This window comes from Thamnophis sirtalis, unplaced genomic scaffold (assembly GCF_051295495.1).
Source record: "Thamnophis sirtalis isolate CommonGarterSnake01/CBP01778 unplaced genomic scaffold, rThaSir2_p1.2 scaffold_2, whole genome shotgun sequence".
Classification (NCBI taxonomy): Eukaryota; Metazoa; Chordata; class Lepidosauria; order Squamata; family Natricidae; genus Thamnophis; species Thamnophis sirtalis.
In genome coordinates this window covers 133,219,989-133,241,213 of record NW_028261382.1, presented here as the reverse complement: position 1 = coordinate 133,241,213, position 21,225 = coordinate 133,219,989, and the positions used below count along the sequence as shown (strand labels likewise).

Sequence of the window (21,225 nt, the reverse complement as noted above, 5' to 3'; positions counted from 1 at the left end):
TGGCATGTATTACTGAAACCTGGCTGGGCACAGAAGGAGGAGTCCCCCTCGTAGAGATGTGCCCAGAGGGATTTCAGGTGCTTCATCAGCCGAGAGCCCAGGGAAGGGGTGGCGGTGTGGCTATTGTAATCCGGGAGTCTCTGTTACCTCGTAGGGTCCCTGCTCCGGAGCTTGTCGGGTGTGAGTCTCTGCTGATAAAGTTGGACCTCAAGGGTCAAGTGGGTTTGCTGCTAACGTACCTGCCTCCCAACTGCGTTGCAGCATCCCTCCCCTCGCTCCTCGAGTCAGTAGCCGAGCTGGCAGTTGAGTTCCCCAGGCTTATTGTTCTGGGGGATTTCAACTTGCCATCGCTCGGTGAACGCTCTGACGGGGCGCAGGAGTTCATGGCTTCCATGACAGCCATGGGCTTGACCCAGGTAATTCGGGGCCCAACCCATGCAGCGGGTCACATGCTCGACCTCGTATTTCTCTCGGAGCAGTGGATGTGTGATCTTGGTCTGAGGGGTAATGAGATCATACCCCTGTCGTGGTCAGACCATTGCCTACTGAGGCTTGACTTCCGGAGGCCAAACCCCCACCGTAGGGAGGAGGAACCGACCAGGTGGTTCCGCCCCAGGCGACTTATGGACCCTCAGAGGTTCCAGACGGAGCTTGGGGTTATTCCTGATACCCTCGCCCACAGTTCGGCGGAGACTCTGGCTGCCGCCTGGTACTCGGCGGCGTCGGAGTCTCTCGACCGGATTGCGCCACTACGGCCCCTCCGGGTCAGTGGATCCCGGAGAGTTCCCTGGTTCACCGAGGAACTCCGGGAGAAGAAACGCCGGAGGAGATGCCTAGAGCACCAGTGGAGGTCCGATAAGTCCGAGGCAAACCGAGCACTCTTAACCACCTGCACCAAGGACTATGTTCGAGCATTAAGAACTGCAAAAAGATCATATATTTCTTCCTTGGTTGCGTCCGCCGAGTCACGCCCAGCCGCCCTGTTCAGGATAACCCGCTCCCTCCTTAATAGGAGGGATGCGGGAGACCCCTTGCAGGGTAGGGCTGAGGATTATGCTCAATTCTTGGCGGACAAAGTAGCTCGGTTTCGATCGGACTTGGACTCCACCGCAGTAGATCCAGCTGAGACACAGGAGGATCATCTGCCACATCAACTCTGGGTTGAGTTCCAGGAAGTTGCCTCTGGGGATGTGGACAAGGCCATCCGAGCTGTAAGTGCCTCCACTTGTATTCTGGACCCGTGTCCCTCCTGGCTGGTGGCTAACAGCAGGGAGGTGACACATGGCTGGATCCAGGCGGTTGTCACCGCCTCCCTTCGGGAGGGGCACTTCCCCGCCGTACTCAAAACGGCGGTGGTGAGACCCCTCCTAAAGAAACCATCGTTAGATCCAGCCATCTTAAACAACTTTCGTCCTGTCTCCAACCTTCCCTTTATCGGGAAGGTTGTTGAGAAGGTGGTGGCCTTTCAGCTCCGACGGGCCTTGGAGGAAGCTAGCTATCTTGACCCCTTCCAGTCCGGCTTCAGACCTGGTTACAGCACAGAAACCGCTTTGGTCGCATTGACCGATGATCTCTGGAGGGCCAGAGATGGAGGCTATGCGTCCATCCTGGTTCTCCTTGACCTCTCAGCGGCTTTCGATACCATCGACCATGGTATCCTTCTGCGACGACTGCGGGAGGTGGGAGTGGGAGGCACTGTTCTGCGGTGGTTCTCCTCCTACCTCTCGGACAGGTCGCAGTCGGTGTTAGTCGGGGGGCAGAGATCGTCCCTGAGGCCCCTAACATGTGGGGTACCCCAGGGTTCGGTCTTATCCCCCCTACTATTTAACATATACATGAAACCGCTGGGCGAGATCATTCGGAGGCACGGGATAAAATACCACCAATACGCGGACGATACGCAATTGTATCTGTCCGCCCCGTGCCAACTCAATGAAGCGGTGGACGTGATGAACCAGGGTCTGGAGGCCGTTAAGAACTGGATGAGTGCTAACAAACTGGTGCTCAACCCGGATAAAACCGAGTGGCTGTTGTGTTTCCCCCCCAATAATTTGGCTAATACACCAACGCTTAGGCTGGGGGGTCAAATTTTATACCCCTCAGATAGGGTCCGCAACTTAGGAGTCCTCCTGGATCCACAGCTGACTTTTGACCACCAGCTATCAGCTGTGACCAGGGGGGCATTTGCCCAGGTTCGCCTGGTCCGCCAGTTGCGGCCCTACCTAGATCGGGGGGCCCTCACAACAGTCACTCGAGCCCTCGTGATCTCCAGACTGGAATACTGCAATGGGCTCTACATGGGGTTGCCCCTGAAGTGCATCCGGCGACTACAGCTAGTCCAAAATGCAGCCGCGCGAGTGATAGTGGGCGCACCTCGGTTCGCCCACGTTACACCTGTCCTCCGCGAGCTGCACTGGCTACCTGTTGGTCTCCGGGTGCGCTTCAGGATACTAATGACCACCTTTAAAGCACTCCATGGTAGTGGATCTGGGTACTTGAGAGACCGCCTTCTGCCGATTACCTCCCTAAATCGACCAATTAGATCGCACAGACTAGGCCTCCTCCGAACTCCATCAGCCAGTCAATGCCGACTGGCGACCACACGGAGGAGAGCCTTCTCTGTTGCTGCCCCGACCCTATGGAACGAGCTCCCCATGGAGATCCGCACCCTCACCACGATCCAGACCTTCCGCGCAGCCCTCAAGATCTGGCTCTCCCAGCAGGCCTGGGAATAGGTTTCCAATCACCCGCCCGAGTGTTTGATTGCTGAATGAAAGTTGTGTTTTATTAATTTTCTTTTGTTCACCAATTGTTTTGTTTTGACCTTGCACTTCCCCTCCCCTGTGGTTGTAAGCCGCCCTGAGTCCCCTCAGGGAAAAGGGCGGCATATAAATCCCAATAAAATCAATAAAACCTAAACCTAAACATCCATAATATTTAATACCAAAGATTTCTAATCTCCATGTATATAATTTATTATCATTCTCCTTTATTTATTTAATTATATCCTATATCATAGCATTTCCCCCCTATTAGTTAAGATTTAACTGCATATAGTTTTATTTTATTTTTTATAATAATAATTATTGTTATTAATAATCTTTATATATGGTCCAAAGATATTTCTAACCTTCCCTTCTCATATCCAATTATTACTTATCATATCAACTCAACATTGTATACATTACTATCATTATCAATTTTTATTCAACTATACCTATTGCAAATGGATTTAACTAAGTTTAGCTAATTTTGAGATATACTCTTCCATCTATCAACCTGTATCTCTCCAATAATAGAACAATCTTATATCTGCTGCCATTTGTGGGTCCAATTCTCCAAACATCTTTATGAACAAGTCCATACGAAGAAATCTTTGCACCTTCTTGTCTGTAGTGCCTCTCATATAATATTGCCGCCCTCTTTTTATTTCCTTTATCAGCTTGTCTTTAATTCTCAGTAGTGGTATCAAATGTTTTGCAGATGGTATTTCATAAACTATGAATTCTTTGATGTTTCCTTCTCCTCCTGCGCCCTGTCTTTTGAAGTAAATTTTCTGTCCGTTTAACTCCTCTTCAAACATTCCTTTCTTTCCTCCCTCAGAAGTAAACCAATTGTCACGAATATCAACAAGTTCAGATTCTTTATTTCCGACATTCTTATTTTTTATTTGAAAAAATCCTCAGTTTTTTCCTCATATTTTGTTGCCAAAAACACCAAATAATCCAATTTTCTCTGAATTCTGTGTTCTGTGTCAGACAGTGTCTGTAGTGCTGAAAAAATCACTTGAAGAGACGCTTGAATAGACACCATGTTTATACGCAGTTAGTATTTTTTCTTGAGAGCTCTGAAGTATTTGCAAGTAAACGCAGACTGAAAGCTGTACAATCTTATCAGATCTTAAGCCAATACAGCCAAGCAATAAAAGTGTCAAGATGTAAACAGCTAAATTATAGTGAATTGGTTTACAGCCAGCTTGCAGAAGATTAGAGAAGATGTTGGAGTAATCTATCCATTATCTGTGTGAATAACATTTAAAAGGTAGGATAACCACCATCCAAAACCATTAAAAGGATCAAAATCGCTGCTAGATTCTTCTGTTCTTTAATTTAAATTAGTTTGAATTTTTAGGCAGTCCACTTCTCTCTAAACAATAAAATGTTCTTACCAGCTGGAAACACTTTCTCTTTCTTTAGGACTGTCTGCAGTTTCAATAGCCTTGTGGCTAATCCGGAAGTCACTGACAAAGGGGTTTTTTCCTGGGTCCCCAGAGACTTTGCGAACGTCTTTGGGACCACTGGGTCTCCCCCTACCTTTCACTGTCTCTTCGGGACAGCTTGGGTCCAAAAAGGAACCGTCCAGATGCTCCGGTATAGATGGAGATTCAGGAACAGCCTGAAAGTCCATCTTCACACTGCTAAGCCCCGCCTTCTTCCCCCCCAAACAAACTTAAAGTAGATGTATGAAGTATATACATATACTTTAAAATATACATCATATAATATATTAAAAATAGATTTAAAGCATATAGATGCAAAACAGTCAAGCTGAAAAGCAGGTTATAAATATTTGATACAACTTTTCAAAATCTATCATGTTGTATTCTCTTTCAAATGTGACCACAATATGGGTGCACCATAGATTTGTATAAGGCACTACAATGTTGACAGCCTCATTTCCTTTTCCCAAGGATGCCTAAAATAAAATTTGCTTTTGGACACTTTCTCTGAGTGATCCATTATAATCCCCATGAACTTTTTTTCTGGTTAGTTAGTTAGTTAACCCAGGCTCCACCTGTATATATAAAATTAGGCAGTTTTCTCTAAGGTGTATCACTTACACTTACCTAAACTCAATTGTATTTGCCCTTTGCTTGTATTTGTGTGTGTGTGTGTGTGTGTGTGTGTGTGTGTGTGTGCGTGTGTGCGCCATTTTCTGACATCTGGTGACTTCCTGGATAAGTGTGTACTTTTGATTGCAATATCTTGGTAGAGGTTTGTCAGTGCCTTCTTCCTGGGGCTGAGACAAATTAACTGGTCCAAAGACACCCAATTGGATTCATGTCCAAGGTGAGAATCAGTATAGCCTGGTTTCTAGCCTAGTACCTTTAACTACTACACCAAATTGGATCTGTTGGTTACTGGAAAGCATTCTGGAACAAGATCCTTCTGGATAATTTCAGTCAATCCTGAATACAATCCTGAATAGTTTGATTACATCCATCAAATTTCCAGCTCTCTGCTTATTTCAAAATTAAGACAATTTAGGAAGGTTCCTGTATCCTTATTTCTTCCACTGAGAAAAAAAATATATCCCTCCATTATTTTTAATATTCTATGCTTTCTGTTTTTAATCAGATCTGTTTTTAATCAAAGTTCTTTAAAAGGACAAATCCTCTAATCCATAATCTTTAAATTTATGCAAGAGCCTTTTTTTAGGAACTTTATCAAAGGCTTTTTGAAAATACAAGAGTACAATAACTGCAAGCTCTCTATCCATATGCCTAATGAAGTTCAAAAATTGGTAAGGCAGAATTTATCTTTACAGAAATCATGTTGATTTTCTTTTAATGTTTTTCTTCTTCTTAATGCTTAGCTTTTCTTTTGTGTAATTTCTACCAATTTTCTAGAAGCAATTTTCTAATCTACAAATTCCTGGATCAATTCTATATCTCTTTTAGAAACTGGTATAACAATACCTATTGTCTAACTCAATTTTAGAGCCTTTTATTTTATTTTTTTTTGCTTTCAGGCAGTGGTATCAACCTCTGCAATAATTGTTGTGTCAACTTAGTCATACAAAGGGAGAGAGTTTTTATCACGCTTTCATGATTGTCATCTTGGCTTTTTGATACTATCACTCCCTGTAGGACCAAGGCCATTATGGGCCTCCAGGCAAAGCAGTGTACTGGGGCCCCTACGACAACTACTCACAGGAATAAAAATGTAAATGGTCGATAAAATTAAACATATGTTTACATGTTAGTATTAATGTAAAAAATGCAATAAAATTTAATAAATATGTTGCTGTATTTATATGATACGAGGTGCATTGAAGGGTTAACATACACAGATTAGTATGGGGCCCCTATGCGCCCACCATTGAGAACTCTTGGATGGATGTCTTCAGATCTCATTATTAACAATTTAAAAATTAGTAAACATCTTTTTTCTCCTTCTCTTTTTTAACTTTCTAAAGCCCAGTTTAATTTGGTGATTGCTTCCATGCCCTGTATTTCATTAAAAGAGCCACACTTTGTGTGAATCAGCAGTTCTCCCACAATTCTCACTGTTGTTATATTTCCTGAAAACTGGGATTGCCAATTTCTTATTTTACTTCTGTATCCTAATCTGACCAGTGAAATAGCACAGTATGGTTAAAAATTTTAGGATATACCTAGGGAATCTAAGTTCTGGGCCTGAAGATAATTTAAGAGGACCTTTTTGGGTAGAGGAATGGTATATAAATAAAATTCAATACAGTTTGTTACATTACTAAATTTGCCCTTTCACATAAAATCCTGAAGACAGTCTAGTATGCTGAACACTCTTGAACTAAACAAGTTGAAGGACAGAGATACATTGGAATAACACAAATTAAATCTGCACCAGGCCTGAGAAAATGAGCAAATGCTAAAAACCCTTTGGGAAAGTTTGATAGCAGCTGGTGCTTCCTGTTCCTGCATGTATGTGTGCGGGTGTGTGTTTCTTTCCTGGTTTACTGTCCAAGAGGAGTAATTCCATCAGGCTAACACAAAATACAAATGTTCACATGGCTTCTTTCCACATGAGACACCAATGCCTCCTTTGCACATGAATATAATCCTATTTAAGATCTATTTAGTCCAGGTTTTGTTCACCAAGCTTGATTTTTAAGATATGCTGCTTTACTTGCCTATAATTCAGAAGGTAGTATTTAGTAATTAATAGTGCCATCCTATGTGAATTGTCAACTTCTCTTTTAAGATTAGCTATATTGGGTGACTATTGCCCTACTTAATAATAATAGATTCCCTAGTTTAACTGAATTTTCCCAGGCTTAGTTTCAATGCAGGATTTTAAATTCTAAATTAAATTAGAATAACTGGAATGGGAGGGAACATATATTTAGGCTATCAGAGTCATAGTCCAACCTATATCTCCATAGAACATAAGGCATGCATGTTCTATGAACATTTTTACAGTGCTTCCAGCATAAAGCATCAGACTAGAAAGCAGGAGATAGTGAATTCAAGTCTTGCCTTAGTCATGAAAACATCTGGGTGACTTTGGGCCAATCATTCCTTCTCAGCCCACAGGGTTCTTGTTGTAGGGAAAACAGGAGAAGAAAGGCCTGTTGGATATGTTTATTGCCATGAGTTGTTTGTAAAAATAATAAAGATAGAAGGCAAATAAATAAATAAAAATAAAGAAGATATCCTGTTTAAATGAAAATTACCCTTAAAGATAGGCAAAGGACACTGTTAACATAATTAAGAGGCTCTTTCAGGCAGTAGTTATACTCTGCATTGGCCTACCCATTTTTTGTCCAATATCTTATTATTAATCCTGACTGGGATCAAAGTAAAACAAATAGATGTAATTAATAATAAAAAAATCTAAGCAGTTTTTCCACCTTTTAAATGTGTCCAACTTTTTATTAGTTTAGGTTCAGTTTATACAGAGTGACACATTCGTGTTGGCAGTTTTCTTTGAATTTTCTAGCACAGCATTAATCACAATGAAAGGTCCTGGAGTTACAAACTAGATTGCAGAAAATACGACTTCAGCAACAGAGTGGTCAACGTCTGGAATGCTCTACCTGACTGTTGTTACAGACTCTAACCCTCAGCTTCAATCTTAAACTGTCTACCATGGACCTCACCCCATTCCTAAGAGGTCCGTAAAGGGGGCATGCATAAGCGCACCAGTGTGCCTACCATCCCTGTCCTACTGTCCCCATTTATTTGTACTCATTTCTTTCATTTATGTCCATGTTTATATTTATACCTGCTATCTTATACATGTTTGATAAACTAATAAATATAAATACAAATACATATAGAAAAGTTCTAAAACAAGGACTAGCAGTCTTTTTCCTTTATGGGTAGTCTGTTGTTGCAAGAGAATGTCAGTAGTGGGCAGGGCTGAAATAAATGAAGTAACATCAAAAAGTGGGTGGAAATATGCAGATTGGTAGATCTTTTGCTTCCCATGGAGAATATTATGTGGAAGGGGCAAATCACAGTGATTGGGCTGAAGGTCACTTGTAACTTGTACAGCTATGAGTTGCATTAGCGTAGTTGGCAACATGGGAAAAAATAGTTTGTCTTCATCCTGGACCTTTTGTCCATTTAACAATGGACCCAATTGCCAAAGGAAATAGTGGAGATGAGTTCAGGTTGTTTGCATATTGCCATCTCTCACAATAGCTCCCATTTAAGATTTAAGAGCAAAATATTATTTAAGATATCTGTTTTGAAAAAAAAAAGGCAATCACAAATTAAACTTCCTGGCTTCCTCTTGTTCAATATTCCTTCTTTCCAAGAAATATTGGACGTTATATACCATTTACCACAGAAGGGCATGAAATCTATACCTAACACAAAGTATCCTTCTGCAGATATGACTGACCAACCTAAAAGAAGAAATACGAAGGTGAGCTGGAGATTTTGTAACATCCTGTATTATACAATCTACATGTAATGGTACAGAGAAAAAGTATTACTTCTACAGTATAAGGACTGTGTCACTGCTGTGCATAGAGAGCCAAACTATTTTTTCCTATGTGAATTTGTTGGTATGAATGAATTCATAGCAATCATTTTATAATTTTGTGACTGTATAGCAGAACACTTTGTGTTTCTGTCAGAGTAATTGTAGCTCTAACAGTTGCAGATGATTTTTACTCAACCCTGGAGTCATATTTAAATCTACATAAAGCTAATGGCTATTTATATTTCTTGAGCAGGAATTGAAATGGCATTGAACAAGCTTTTCTAATGAAGAAGGAAATAGAGGGGTATAGAGCTGAGTTCTCACTGTTCCACTAGAGTTTAGCTCTTAATTTATACAGCACGCCAATAAGCAGAGTCTATTAATTTATCAAAGTACTTCCACAGAAGCATATTTAACATAACTAGGAAACTACAAATTTACAAGAAAATGGAGAATTTCCCTCCACTTGACAGCATTATAGTAAAAGCAATGCTATTTGATTGGTTGCTGATGATTCAGAAAAGAAAAGCCAGCATATTGTGTTTTGGCAGGATAGTTAGAATGGACCTTGGCCTCTATTCTGAATAAGCAATGACTGTATCTTCCAACTACAATGTGTGTGGGTGTTTGTGTGCAGTTAAGGAGGAAGAAAAAAACGCTTCAGTTGGATTTTTCTTTCACATTACAGAAAATGATGCAAAACTATGAATGAGCAGCAAAGTGATAATACAAATACTGGAATTTTTCCCGCTTACTAGACAGTCTGGTATTTTGTGAAGTAATATATCAGTTTCTTTATCACTACATACAGTGACAAAAATTCTTCAGTATCTAAAAAAAAAATCATAGTAAAGTCTCGTTAGTGGAGTTTGTTCCCATATGGTGCTTAGCATTATGACAGGATGCCAAATTTAAGATAAGCTCCATAGACAAAGAGATTTATCTTCAATGAACACTCCAAGCTGGAATGCGAAATGGGGGAAAAAACATTTATAGAACTCAGTAACACATTTCATTTCCAGCGAATTGCTCAGGGAACTTCCCCAGATATTCCTCTGAGAGGAAATGTGTCAAGGAATCTGGGTAAGGGAATTATTTCAGGATGGTAAAAGGAGGATGAGTTGAAGAAGTGTTTATTGTTGTAATAATTGGAGACTTCCAAAGGCTATTTTCCACATTTTATGATTGTTTTGCAATTATTACTTTTTCTGATGTGGGGATATATGTAACTGTGAAGAAAATATGCCTGTAGAAAAATATTGTCATGATATCGTTTTCCGCTAACATCGTACCGGTATTAACTTTCAATTGCAAAAAAAAACCAAAACCCCACAATAAAAAAGGTGTTCTTGGGTGTAGTTATGAGATTTGTCTAGAATGTTAGTCTTCATGCTAGGCATGGCATTAAATCTTAATACTGCAAATACCCATTCCTTTATTTAGGAACTTGCTGACTGCAGAAGCTTCACAAACACAACTAGATGAATTGATATATTTTGCCAACAAAGATGCCTTATGTGCACAGAAGAGCTGTCTACTCGAGAACATGGTAAATGAGCTCATCTGTTTATTGTTTACACAGCAATTCTTTCCGGCCCACAAATCTGCATCTCCAAATTTCTAGCTTCAACCCTTACAAATAGGGGTATTAAATTTGAGGTTTACTTAATGTACTACTTTTTCTTATATGTATATTAATATCTATATACTAAAACCACAAAATGATAATATCAAAATTTCAGCTCGTTATAAAAACAGGAACACATAATTTATGCTAACATTTGAGAAAAGGAAATATAGTTAAATATAATTTACACTAATACATTCACTATCCTTTTCCATACCTTTCTATATTACAAACCATCCAACATATCTATAAGCTTTGTAATTTTTGGTTTACTTGCTGTTATCATTTGTCTTATAAATTTCATTTTTCTCTTTTTTGAGACTCTTATGAGCTCCATCCAAAACTTTTTCAGTCATACTTTTCCTTTCAACCTATTCACATTTCTATTCCTATTCACGTATCATATGTTTATCACATGATTCTCAAAATACTTTTTGTACCAATCATTCACTTTCCCTTCAATGCACACTCAATTATCACTTCTACTCCCAATGCATGCATTATGTTTCCCCAATATGCATAGCTGGATATGAATGGATAAGATTTCTGAATAGTAGAATATCAATGATAGAAGAAGCCGGTCTAATCAATTTTAATCAATTGATATGTTTTTTAATAAACAATATATACAACAGCAGAAGTGAAAACCAATCAACATATGGGCAACCAACTTGATATGGGTTCAATCATAGACCCAGGTTCCCAGGATCAGTGATGGTCCAATAAGGTAGACAAGACTAAGAAACCAATGTCATTTAGATAGGTTAAGTTCACTTTTATTGCAACAGGGACTGTTACAGAATCTTGGAAATCTGAATATGCTTTTCCTTCCCTCACTTTGTTTTTGTGTGAATAAGAAAGGGATAGGAGGACTCCCAAATTGCACATAGAATCCATCTGTGGTAATTGGTGGACCAATGTGGACAGCTATAAAAAAACAATAAAATTTAATCCAAGCTACATTTTAAAAGAAAACTGTTACAAAATGTTCTATATGTTGAGAACCAATTTGGTGTAGTGCTTAATGTGCTGGCCTAGAAATCAAGGGAAAATAAATTCTAGTTGCATCTTAGACATGAAAGCCGACTGGGTGACTTTGAGCCAGCCATACTCTCTCTCTCTCTGTCCAACCTACCTCACAAGGTTGTTTTGTGGGAAAAACAGGAGGATGAAGGAGTACTAGATAAGTTTACTAGTATTTATATTTTACTATAAGGCAAAATATTTTCAACCAAGGTACTTTAAAAGGTGTATGTCCAAAATCCAAGTCCCATAACTCCAATGGAATTAAAATTTGGCAAATGTTATAAAGCACTTTATGATGTAAAGTTATCATAAAGTAAATATCATAGAACATTCCAGGGATGAAATGCTACTGGTTGGGACCGGTTCACTTGAACCGGTAGTAAAAGATGCTAGTGGTTTGCCCGAACTGGTAGTAAAAAAGATGTACCTGTTCGGATGAACCGGTTTTTCCGACGATCAGCTGTGCCACGTGATTTATATTTATATTAATCTAAATTGCGTGGCACAGCGAATCCCCCCTTCGCTGTTCACTTACCTTTGCAGGCGTGCTCTGTAGCAGGATCCGCCCGCCCACATCATTTTGATGCTCTGGTAAGGTCCTGCACAGGCATGGAGGTCCACAAAGGTAAGTGAATTTCATCCCTGGAACATTCCCTGTGGCCAGCTCCTGGTTGACTATGCTGTACAGTTCAATATGAACTATTTTCAAGGCCGATACATCTCTGAATAGCTCCCCGAATTTTTAAGACCTTTTTTTTCAAAAATAGTAAAAGCTCTTGCCATTGTTGAAGGCACTAAGATATCTGGTAAGATAATATCTCTGAGACAATGACCCAAGGGGTTAAAAATTTAGTAAAGTAATAAAGGTGGGTTTAAAAAAATCTTTAAAAATTAAATAAATACAGAGTAGACTGTACTGTACATATTACTCGATCTACAATCACCTAGATAGATAAAGCATATAACAACAAATGCCAAAATAAAGAAGGAACATTTTACTGGATATCACAGTCATGCAAAAAACCTCAAAAGTATTGGAAAGAAATACATTTTTAAAATCCAACAATTAATTTAAAAAACTGAAGCCACATATAGGCATAAATCCAGAAAACATGAATGAAAAATACTAGAGTTTACTAAGATACATGATACCTAGCACTATATTGAAAAAGAGATATTTTGCCCATGATATACAGGGTGACTAAAATTATATATTTTGTATATATATTTTAACGTAACCTCTTGTTTATTGCTTGCTTGTTTGTAACTAATAGGGATCGTCTGTTTTCTCTAATTTTCAAAATTTTAGGTGGGCTATATTTGGGAAAAGTGCATATTTTACCCAAACTAGATCTCAGAGTCAGTTCAAACCTGGTTCACATGAAAGAAAAGCATGAATACTGACTACTTCAGCGTGGAAAACTTGAATGCAAAGTAATCCCATTTGAGCTTATTTTAAGTCCCTCACATTCATGCAATGTTTGAAGTATTTCACAATATATTGGTTAGCTATTTGATAGTTTTTCTGGTGACTAGTTAATTTATTCTGAAGATCCACTTATTCACACTGAAATGATTTCAATTATATTACAGCATCTTCATCAATTGTACTTGTATTTAAAGCTGGAGGAATGTGCTTTGATCTGCCTACTTGGATTATATGAGCTACCATATTTCATCAGAAGGTATTCAGATGGTCCTGCCAAAGCAGAATCTACTTTATCTTGGCCCCTGGTCCCTTAGATTTTCAAGGATATTTGTCACTTCTTTTATTTTACTCCTGATTTTGTTCATTGCGAAGCAAGATTCTTACAAAGGGAAGTAGCCTTCTTTAAAAAGGATTCCAATGCACAACAGATGGTTTTCTTACTCAGACTTTTGTTTTCCAATCCTCTCTCAACCTTCTTGATCCTACACATTGATTTGATGTCGTTCTATATTTCATACCGCTAACACTGGCTTTAATTTCTGAAACTAAGAAGGCAGAACTATTCTTTAGCAGATGAAGCAGTTTCTTATCTGTAGGAACAGGATTCATAAGGCAAGGTTCTATATATGGCATTCAAGCAACCTCCCCAATTCAACCTTGTGCAGGGAACTGCCCAAAATAATTATTTTTATGTTTCTTGTTCCCTAGAGGAGTATGTCTCATAGTTCTGCCATGATAGACAGTCAGCTGAATATTTTAGATTATCTAAAATTATCCACTTCCTAGTCTATCATTTCTCCATATTTGAGCATATACTGCATTAAGACCTAATTTTCTCCTTGCCACACCTGTTATACCAAGTACGTATTCCCTTCCCTTTCTGCATGAACCACGGGACATACTTTTCTTGGGTTTTGTTTTGTAGCACGGCGTAAATGGAAATTCCCACCCCACCCCTCAAAATGACTAAGTTTATTTTCTGTCATGGTTTCCTTTGCACTTTTGAGGAAGCTCAACTGCTACCTTTGAGCAAGACTTTAATTGCTATGTAAACTATTAGAAACTGGCCTTTTGCCTATGATTGAATTCACTTATAGTAACTGAGTTTATTTTTCCATTTGCATGTCACATTTCAGGCCTCAAATAACTACCATCTATCTTTCCACTTTTTCTAGTAACTTTAACAACACAGAAACTCCTGAAGGAACAGTAAGATCTTAACAACCTTCCTACAAATAAAATGCTGACTGACATCACCACAAAGGCCACCTACGTTGCTACTGGAGATCACATATGCCTTTCCACAATTCTTTCAATCTAGATAACCATCCAAAATGCTGGCTGCCAGGTTTATTACACTGTTATTTGTAGCTGCACTGGTTAATTCAGTCATTTTCATCCAATGATTCAAGCTATAATGAAGATTGTTATCTCTAGAAAAATGCTAGAACCCCCCACTCCCACCTTCACTTTATATAGGAGAGGTGTTTTAATTATAAGATTCACCCTTCATGTAGACATTGAGCAAGCCACTACATACAGTGCATATCTGGCAAGTGGTGAAATCACTCAAATTCTATGAGTTAAAATAGTTTTGGCAGATGTCAGGATGAAGTATATATTGGCAGTATTTGAATGATGAAGCAATCATCTATGTTGTTATTTTGACATAATTGTGGTTTGCTGGCTCCATAAGCAAATCATATTCCATATTTCAAGATTTCTTAAAATTTAAGATTTGTCCAGCTACACTAACCACACCTGAATCATTACTATTTTCCCACTTTTCTACAGTGTTTTCAATTTCTCCTTTACCACTTTTTTCTTAGATACAATCAACATCAAGGTACAGTGTGCTGTGGTGGCACAGTTGTTAGAATGCAATACTGCAGGCTAATTCTGCTGACTGCTGGCTACCAGCAGTTCGGCAGTTCAATTCTCACCAGCTCAAGGTTGGCTCAGCCTTCCAACCTTCTTAGGTCAGTAAAATGAAGACCCTGATTTTTTGGGGAAATATGCTGATTCTGCAAGCCGCTTAGAAAGGGCTGTAAAGCACTGTGAAGCAGTATATAATTGTAAATGCTATTGCTATTCCTTCTTGTTGGTTGACTAAACTGCCACCCTGGAAGGGTGGCATTGAGTTGAACATGGACTAGCCATGAGCCTCGGTCAAAAAACTGGTCTGTCAATTTCTATCTGTAGGAGAAGAAATGGCAGAATCTGGGACAGAGTGAAAAGAGGAATCAGTCTAGAATCCCTACATAAACACATGTGATCAAAGTCCAACCCTTCCTTAATTGCTGTTGATCCTTATCTAACTCTAATCAGATGCTGACTGTCAGTTGAGAAGATTCCTGTTTATAGACTTTTAGCAATAAATCAGCTTATTTGAACTTTCAGATACGGACCTGGTCCTTCACATCTGACACTGACATAACCAATGGATAAAGAATGCTGAACAATTCTAGTATGTCCCCTGGCGACAGTTCAGATTGGCCTCAACTAACCATACAACAAGTAGGCAAAGGCTACTCATTCAAGGATAGAAATTGCTAAAGAAAGAAGAGTCCCAGATACTAACATTAATAGCATTTGTTTAAATTCTACTTTTTGTCACATCAAATCATTCTCATAGAAATCTCTAAATAATATCTTTTTCCAGTCACTTTAATTTCAACCCAAATCATTTTTTTGGTCAATTTTATTCTTAATTCCATACTCTATTGGAGTCTCCATGTTTGGTCTTTTCTATCCATTTAGAAAACATTATAAATGCTGTAAATTTTTCTGTCTCTTTTAATTTTAACATTCTTCACTCTCTTTGACAACATTCTCTGATCAACTTTGTACAATTAATGTTCCTACTGATTGATTACTTTTGGTGGCCTTACCAAGCGATTAACTTGCTATTAATATCTATCTATCTATCTATCTATCTATCTATCTATCTATCTATCTATCTATCTATCTATCTATCTATCTATCTATCTATCTATCTATCTATCTATCTGGATAGATAAACTGGATATAGAGATAGAGACAGACAGACAGACAAACAGACAGACAGACAGACACAGAGAGTGCTTGGTATTAAAATTTTCCAAATCATAAATATAAATACAAAATAGGCTCACATAGCACTCTGGCCTAATGCTTGAGGAAAAAAAACCAAGTTTTTGATCTCTTACCTAAAGTGACCAGGCGTCCCGCTTTTGGCGGGACAGTCACGATTTTTAATAATTTGTCCTGTGTCCCTCAGCGTGATCAAAAAGTCCCAATTTTCCAAAAGAAAGAAAATCAATTTTGAAAAGGACACCGTTAAAAAAAGTCTTTATTTATCTGAAGTGTCATTCCCGATGTCACCTTTAGAGGGCAGTGGTTTCCCTCTCTCCGCTCAGCTCGCTCGCAGCGGCCAACGAGGGGTGAGGCTCCCTCCCCTTCTGTGCGCGTGTGCGCCGACGCGCGCCTTTTTCTGCAGGGAGAGCGACGGCTTTCTGGCGGCGGCGCGGCGAGGAGGAGACTCAGTCCCGGGCCAAGCGGCTCAGCCGTCGGAAGGTTGTTGGGGTTTTTTGCCCGCTTCTCTCGGGCGCCGCTCTCCCTGCAGCCATTTCTCCCTCTTTCTCCTTTTTGTCCTTTCTCCTCCTTCCCCCCAAAAAAGAGAACGAGAGGGAGAAAGAGGAGGTGTGGGGAGAGTGGGATCCTTGCTGCTTTCTGAGCTTGGTGCAGCAAGGATCCCACTATCCTACTATTTTATTTTTCTTTATGTACACTGAGAGCATATTCACCAAAGACAAATTCCTTGTGTGTCCAATCACACTTGGCTAATAAACTACTCTACTCTACTCTACTCTACTCTACTCTACTCTACTCTACTCTACTCTACTCTACTCTACTCTACTCTATCCATTTCTATTTCTATTCTAACAAGGAGTTTAGCTTCTCTCTCTTGAAAATGTAAGCTAGTATAAGGCATTATAATGCAAGCTAGCCTTAGCTTTCAAACAGTTCATTTAGTGACCAAAGTTACAATGGCATTGAAAAAAGTGACTGGTGACCATTTTTCACACTTAGCGACCGTTACAGCATCCTCATGGTCATGTGATCAAATTTTAATGTTTGGCAACAGATTCGTATTTATGATGATTTCAGTGTCCTGGGGTCATGTAATCACCTTTTGTGACCTTTTGACAAAATATAAAGTTTTTAATCAACCCCCCCCCCCCCACCGGTCAATGGTGTCCCTCTTTACCAATCTGAAAATCTGGTCACCTTAGTCTTACCAAAAGACAACAAAGTGAGGCACATTTTAATCTCACAGAGTATGCTGCTTTACGGAGGCGGCACTACAATGGAAAAGACACATCTCAATTTTATCAGATGACATAATTTAATAAAAGAAACATCTATTGGATCTTATAGGATGAACAGAAATCGATAGGATCTCAAATAACCTGGGTCTGTGCTGTGAAGCGCTATAACTAATAACAAGAGCTTGAATTGTATCAAGATGCCTATTAGAAGCCATTGTAGTTTATGAAGCAGTGGTGTTATATTGGCATATTTTAAGTATCTACACCATTCTACTAATTTGTAGGCTACATGCAGTACATTGACACACACACACAGAACATTAAATAGACCTTGAGTGTTGCTTAATATCGAATATTTTAGAAGTGATTATTAGATGTGTCATTTATTATTTCATTTTTTTAAAAAAACTTTTAGCTACCCTTCCTCTTTTGGGTCTTTCCTATTAATTATGTTAATTATGAAAGAATATAAGGCCTAGTGGGAAATCTAATCAAGGATTCTGTTCTTACAGTGTTACTTAATGGTGACTCATGGGAAGCCCACAAGAACAGCACAAAGGCAAAGTGCTTCTTCACAATAATGGGCTTTCAGTGGCAAATTATCTTTGACGCTGGAAGCAACAAATAGATATCATAACCAATAGCTGTTAAAAGATTACACCCATCCCCACCATTAAACTCAGTTGGTAGCTATCAAAGGCATTCAAGCCAGTTAGTTGTCTATAGGAAGCACATGAACAAAACTAGAATGCAACTGCAGTCTCCAAGGAATTTGTGTCCTTAATTTTAGAGCCTGTGAAAATAAAACATTAATTTTATTAATAAAAAATGGACTGCATACTTGCGTGCTTGCATTTCTTTTTATAAAAGCAGGTCAATAATCCAGGGTTCATGAAATATTCTCCTTTCTAAAATATTTATCTGTAAGGCAATTAATTTGTATTCTTGAGCAAAATATTCTCAAAGAGGTTTGACCTCTTTGGCTAACGATTGTGGTTCATTACATTCCCATATTTATGACTGAGACTTATAACTGTACCATCAAATTCCACTCAATTTCCTCTGAATATCTTACTAAAACCTAGAATGACAAAAGAAGTTCCTTGACGTTCCTGGGGGCGGAGCCTGTCGCCGAGGAGGGCTCAACCGAGCTCCTCTCAGAGATCTGGTCTGTATATCTAAATAAGATCATAGATATCACCCCTTTTTGGCTAGAAAGGGGCAGGGAGTGCTGCTCTGTGGCTAGGGTCTATTCGTAATTCACAGCCTTTTTCCTTTTTTTGGCTGTGGACAGAGATTAGATCCAGCGTAAGCGGAGCCTTTATCTCCAGCCAGTTCTTCTCAGCTGCTTTTTTTTGCAGCCCTAGACAGGCGACCCCCCCCCCAGGACAAAGCAAAGTTGTTTGAAGCTAGGATTAATACGGGCGGGTCCCACCCCTGTGAGATTTATGCTTTTATTACTATCTTAAACACCAGCCTCATTTGTCTTAGAGGCTTCTTTGTTTAAACGGACTTCAAAATGGCGATTTCTCTCCGTTGGTGACTGATAGGGGATGTACTTAGCCGGCTTTACCTTCCTGCAGACCGCTCCTTAACAAAATAATTTTTTTTGGAAACAGAGGGGAGCGAGAGCACTGTTTATTTGTTTATTTATAATGGCACCCAGGTCAAAATCGAAGCGTCTCTCTACGAATGTGCTTAAAGAATCTACGAATGAATTTAAAGAATCTACTATGGAATCGCAGCCCTTGTCTCCTACGCCCTCTACTGGAGAATTTTTAACACAGGAATTTTTCTTTCAAATGTTTAATGATTTTAAACAAGAAATTAAAGAATTTGTATTGGAGCTATATGGTAATTTAAAGTCTAAAATTGCCCAAATGAAGGCGAATACGTTTGTAGCTGTGTCTGCCCTGTCAGATTATACCGCTGAAATGGAGAATAAATTGGAAAGCTTGGAGGAGGCTAATTCTACTTTGACTACTAATATCCAAACATTACAACAAAAAATTAGAGATACTCAAGAACAGCTCGTTATGATAAACTTTAACAAGAAGGCATTTGCAATAAGAGTCAGAGGATTCCGCGAAAAGGAGCGAGAGAATCTGAAACAGACCTTTGTTGAAGCCTTCAGCCATGCAGTGGGAAGCCCGGGACTTAATTTTGATTGGCAGATTCGGAAAATCTATCGCCAGAATTTGTTGGTAGCAGAACAGCGACAGCTCCCGAGGGACATAATTATATATTTCTCCACAAAAGAATCCAGAAACGTGATCATGCAAAAGTTTTACAATAATAGTTTGCGAGTTGATGGCCAGGATTTGATTGTCTTCAAAGAAATACCATCCCAGATGTTAAAAGCAAGAAGAGACTATACTTTCTTAACTAAAGAGCTTAGAAATCATCAGATTCAATATAAATGGGAGGCCCCAGCCGGCATTACGGTCACATTTGAGAATCAAAGACTTCGTCTCAATTCTGTTTCGGAGGCTCAAGATTTCTATTACAAGACTTTGAAGGCGGGACTTCCTGATTCACTTGGAAAAGAGGAAAGACAAGCCGAAGGAGAAGGCAAGCAACAGACCACATGGCTGCAAGATGGAGGGGGTAGCTCTCCCTCCCTCGGAGAAGCAGAAAAGCGGAGATCGAGGATTTAGACATTCTAAAATATTCGTCAAAGTTGTGGATTGAATGGGGGTTTGCGACCTCTCTCCGGTAGAAAAAGCAGAATTGGATATTGGTGGGGTGATGCTGAATGTATATTTGTAAAATGCATGCAGAATGATTTACGCTGTTTAAATCCTGTTAGAAGGGAAAGTTTGATGAGATTATTTTAAAATTTTAAAATAGAAGGTAAACTGATTCTTGTTGAAAGTATTATTTGAATATGTGGAATGATCCACGCTATTTAATTTTTATTAGAAGGGAAAGCTTGGTGAAATTATTTTGAGCTAGATTGTAAACTAATGTCTGCATAAATTTGATAGTGGTAAATATCAGAGAAGCAAGGGATGAGGGTAAAATGCATGCGGAATGATTTACGTTGTTTAAATCCTATTAGAAGGGAAAGCTGGATGGGATCATTTTAAGATAGAACGCAAACTGATTTTTGTGTAAAGTAATATTTGATCCACGCTGCTTAAATTTTACTAGAAGGGAAAGTTTGGTCAGATTATTTTGAGCTAGATTGTAAATTGATGTTTGCACAAATTTGTATAAATTTTGACTCTTGTGTGAATTACTGTTTGAAAATAAGGTTAAGAAAGATTATTTGGAGGGATTATGGGAAATAGTGGTAAATATTAGAGAAGCAAGGGACGAGGGTAAAATGCACGTGGAATGATTTACGCTGTTTAAATCCTATTAGAAGGGAAAGTTTGATGAGATTATTCTTCTGTAAAGTAATATTTGAATATGTGGAATGATCCACACTGCTTAAATTTTACTAGAAGGGAAAGTTTGGGGAGATTATTTTTGAGCTAGATTGTATACTGATGTCTATATAAATTTATCTAAATGTTTATCTGAATATAAGGTTAAGGAAGAGGAACTGGAGAGTCTACAGCAGGTTGGGGTAAATAACAAAGAAGCAAGAGACGAGAATAAAATACATATAGAATGACTTACACTATTTAAACATAAATGAAGATGGGGGGCTGAGCTTAATACAAAGAGTTCTTTTTTTCTTTTTTTCTTTTCTTTTTTTTTCTTTCTTTTCCTTTATATAATTTGTATTTTCTTTCTATCTATTTTTTTTTAATATATTACTTTTATTTTTAATCCATACGATCATAAGATACTTTAGATAGAGGGCAGTGCCAGGTGTGGGCCCTGGGAAGTCGGGAGGATTAGGGATGGGGATTTATGGGGGGGTGGGTGGGTGGGTGTTAATATAGTCTCAATAAGAAAAAGAATGCACTTGTATACGGTTGTTCTTTTTTCTCTCTCTCTTTTCTTTCTTTATATTTTTTTTCCCCTTGGTTTATTTTATTTTTTATCATATTATATAAATAAACAATAGTTGAATAAAGGAATACACCAAGGAGGGAGGTAGAGGGAAAGAAGAGGGAGGAGTAAGGAAGGAGTAAGGGGAATGTAAGGAGGGTGTGCTGGGAGTAAGGGGAGAAGGAAGGTTTG

The 21,225-nt window shown here is 38.9% G+C and overlaps 1 protein-coding gene and 1 long non-coding RNA gene across 3 annotated transcripts in view; one reads left to right on the top strand and one right to left on the bottom strand.

The window, feature by feature from the left end:
* The window catches only part of LOC106538605 (uncharacterized), a 175,764-nt gene that overhangs the window by 17,232 nt on the left and 137,307 nt on the right, over positions 1–21,225 (bottom strand). The gene's annotated exons all lie outside the window — the stretch shown is intronic.
* GDAP1 (ganglioside induced differentiation associated protein 1) overlaps positions 5,752–21,225 on the top strand; it is a 357,570-nt gene continuing 342,096 nt past the window's right edge. The window contains exon 1 of the mRNA XM_087706942.1: positions 5,752–5,765. The gene's annotated coding sequence lies outside the window, so the exon portion shown is untranslated. The remainder of the gene's footprint in view (positions 5,766–21,225) is intronic.